At 43.2% G+C, this 3,428-nt stretch overlaps 3 non-coding genes across 3 annotated transcripts; all 3 read left to right on the top strand.

Moving 5' to 3' along the window:
- The first annotated feature begins 474 nt into the window (after positions 1–474).
- Positions 475–564, top strand: trnap-ugg (transfer RNA proline (anticodon UGG)). The gene is given in 2 exon segments: positions 475–510; positions 529–564. It is a non-coding gene; the product is annotated as a tRNA-Pro (tRNA).
- Positions 565–2,077: 1,513 nt separating this feature from the next.
- trnai-aau (transfer RNA isoleucine (anticodon AAU)) lies at positions 2,078–2,151 on the top strand. The gene has a single exon. It is a non-coding gene; the product is annotated as a tRNA-Ile (tRNA).
- A 769-nt stretch (positions 2,152–2,920) lies between these two features.
- trnak-cuu (transfer RNA lysine (anticodon CUU)) lies at positions 2,921–2,993 on the top strand. Its single transcript has one exon. It is a non-coding gene; the product is annotated as a tRNA-Lys (tRNA).
- The last annotated feature ends 435 nt before the right edge of the window (positions 2,994–3,428 follow it).

Below are 3,428 nucleotides of genomic sequence, written 5' to 3'. Positions count from 1 at the left end.
CTCAGGCTTCCTGGAACGGTAAAGGCTGATCTCACCTGCAACACCAGCAGGGAAAGGTAAAGGAAAAAAAGACTGAGACGGTCGAAAAAGTAAAGGTGCAACGCAGCTGATAAATTCGCAGCTAATGTCTCCACATTTTTGTCTCTTCGCCATCACAGTGAAAGAAAACAGCAATGTGAGTAAAATATACTTATGGTAGCTTGCACACTGTGACGATGCCGAGACAGATGACAATGCAGCTTCAGATTAACCAATTCTGAAAAGTATTATTTGAAAAAACAAGTCGTACATTGTAAACGAATTTAGTAAAGAGAGGCTAATATTGGTGACTGGAAATAGGTAGTGTACAACTTGATATTGCTGTATTTTGGAATAGAAAACGAGATTGGGTGGACAGAAGCGGTTGGAAAGGATAGCCGATCGGCTGAAGACTATGGTGAAATTTTAGACCGGCTGCAGGGCTTTCGAGCAAGCGGCTTGTTAGTCTAGGGGTATGATTCTCGCTTTGGGCGTTTTTCTAATAGAATATGCGAGAGGTCCCGGGTTCAAATCCCGGACGAGCCCTGTTATTTCACTGCTTTTTAGTGAAAAGTCACCAATTGGATTCTGACATCTTTGCAGTTGTTCGAATTGAATTATATTTGAGCTCCAGAGGACAAAGTGCAGAAGTTTCCAAGGCGCAACACACACGGAGTAAATAAAATGTCTCAAGATGATGTGGAGATTGAAGCTGAATGTGAATTTACCCCAATTTAGGCGGTCTCATTGATATTAGATGACGGGATCGAGAAACACATATCCAAGTTTGCCGATGACACAAAGATAGACAGAATTATCAGCAGTGTGGATGGAAGAATGAGATTACAGAGAGATATTACTAGATTAAGTGAATGGGCAAAACTGCGGCAAATGGATTTCAACGTAAGCAAGTTTGAGGCCGTCCACTTTGGACCTCAAAAAGATAGATCAGAAAACATATTAATGGATGTTGCTCCAAAAAATTGACCTCATGACATTTTGTGTGGATTCGCTTGTTTCCAAAGTCTGCCAAACTTTTAAAAGTTACCAACGCATTGCAATAGGAACCTTATGGCCCGTACTGAGCTAACCGGCCATGTATGTAGTTTAGCTTTATGGGCTTACCCGCGTGTTGGGTAGTTTGTGTTTATTTTCACACAAGCTGACAGGGTTTTCCAACGAATATTGAATAAACCACATCCCTTAAACATTGTTTCTGCAGAATTCGGTGCCACCCACAGCCGATCGGCCATCCTTTCAGACCTCTTCTATCCATCCAATCACGATTTCTATTCCGATGTAGAGAAATGTCGAGTTGCACACTAACTATTTCCTCCGTTCTCTTTCGCAAACATATCACTGAACCAAACATCACAAGTCACTCAGGAAAAATAATTCAGTTCAAAATCATTCGCTTCCGAAGGACCTGCGAGGACAGACTGACCAAACCTGCGTTCAGTCGTGAAGCTTGTGGGTGTGTTGTGATCCGAAGGGACAGAGACAGGCCTGCGACACGGAGCGAAGGCAGGAACTCAGAAATGTGGCCATAAATGGGAAGACAGTCAGTCACAGTCATTGATTCTGACACACGGCCCGGTAGTTGTTCAGTCAGTCGGGGAGCGAGGCCTGCAGCCAGCAAACAAAAAGCCTGGCCTGAGAATAAGGCAGAGACCCAATCAGACGGATAAACAGACAGACAGATAGACAGACAGACATCTGACTCAACGTCAAAACGCAGCGTGATCGAATCACGTTGCGGTGATATCATTTTCACAGTAGCTCAGGGTCCTGCCCACAGGTTTTATAGCGGGGCAGTGTTTTATGGATGGTCTGTTCATTGTGAGTAAAATATTATTGATCGGAATTTAATTTGTTACATTAAAGTGCTCTTTGTTTGTTAATTTTGATCTACATCCTCGACAGTATATACAGAAACAAGTAACAATGTTTAAGGGATGTGGTTTATTCAATATTCGTTGCAAAACCCTGTCAGCTGGTGTAAAAATAAACACAAACTACCCAACACGCGGGTAAGCCCATAAAGCTAAACTACATACATGCCCGGTTAGCTCAGTTGGTTAGAGCGTGGTGCTAATAACGCCAAGGCCGAGGGTTCGATCCCCGTACGGGCCATAAGGTTCCTATTGCAATGCGTTGGTAACTTTTAAAAGTTTGGCAGACTTTGGAAACAAGCGAATCCACACAAAATGTCATGAGGTCAATTTTTTGGAGTAACATCCATTAATATGTTTTCTGATCTATCTTTTTGAGGTCCAAAGTGGACGGCCTCAAACTTGCTTACGTTGAAATCCATTTGCCGCAGTTTTGCCCATTCACTTAATCTAGTATATCTCTCTGTAATCTCATTCTTCCATCTGCACTGCTTATAATTCTGTCTATCTTTGTGTCATCTCTCTCGATGTTGGCGGAATCCATAATGAGGGGTTTTAATCTTGAAATTGGAGACAGACCAATCAGGCAAGAAATCAGGAATTACTTTAGCAAACAAAATACGGCCGAAAGCTGGAACTCTCTCGGCCAAAAGGATGTGGATTGTGGCTCAATTCAAGTTTTCAAGACTGATATTGATAGATCATTTCTCGGTTTGGGTTCCAAGGGATATGTGTCCAAGGCGGGGAAGGAGAGTTGAGTTGCAGATCACGTCATGATCGAATTGAATGGCATAGCAGGAAGAGGGGCTGAATGGCCCTCTCCTGTTCCGATGTTCCTTTTCAGCTCAGCGTGGTGCTGAATGACGTGCAAAAGGCATCAGACTGACTCCAGAATGAAAATCAGGTGCACAGAAGGAGAAACCCTGAGATTGCAGAACGAACTGAACCCCTGCAGCAAAGCCAACAGCTGTCTCTCTACAATAATAGAATGGGAAAAAATTTAGTAACCAGCCCGGCTAGCTCAGTCGGTAGAGCATGAGACTCTTAATCTCAGGGTCGTGGGTTCGAGCCCCACGTTGGGCGATTTGTGTTCTATTTTTCACAATGGGTCATAAAATTTTCAAATTGCAACCTCTTTTCTCGAGTTCATGAAATCCAGTTCAAAAACAGACACAACACTGAGTTGTGTGAAATGAAACCTTGAGCGTTGCCAAATATCCAGTCCCTCCAGATTCTACCTTCTCATTCCCTCCAGATGGGACACGGCAGATTATCGGTTCAATCGGCTTCATTTATTGCTGTTATCAAAAATGTTGAATGTTCGAAATTGTAATATTTGGAAGATGACATCTCTGGATCCATTCGCCTCTCTGATACATCCTGAGCCCCCCTTACCCTCTTTGATTCTCGCTGAGCTCCTTAACTTCTCTGATACACTCTGTCTCTGAGCTCAGAGAGTCCATGATCATCTTTGAACCTTGTCAGCGTTCTTTACCTTCTCTCATACCCACTGAGTGC

Source organism: Heptranchias perlo, chromosome 20 (assembly GCF_035084215.1).
Source record: "Heptranchias perlo isolate sHepPer1 chromosome 20, sHepPer1.hap1, whole genome shotgun sequence".
In the NCBI taxonomy this organism is placed as follows: Eukaryota; Metazoa; Chordata; class Chondrichthyes; order Hexanchiformes; family Hexanchidae; genus Heptranchias; species Heptranchias perlo.
This window is presented reverse-complemented; position numbering and strand designations above follow the sequence as displayed.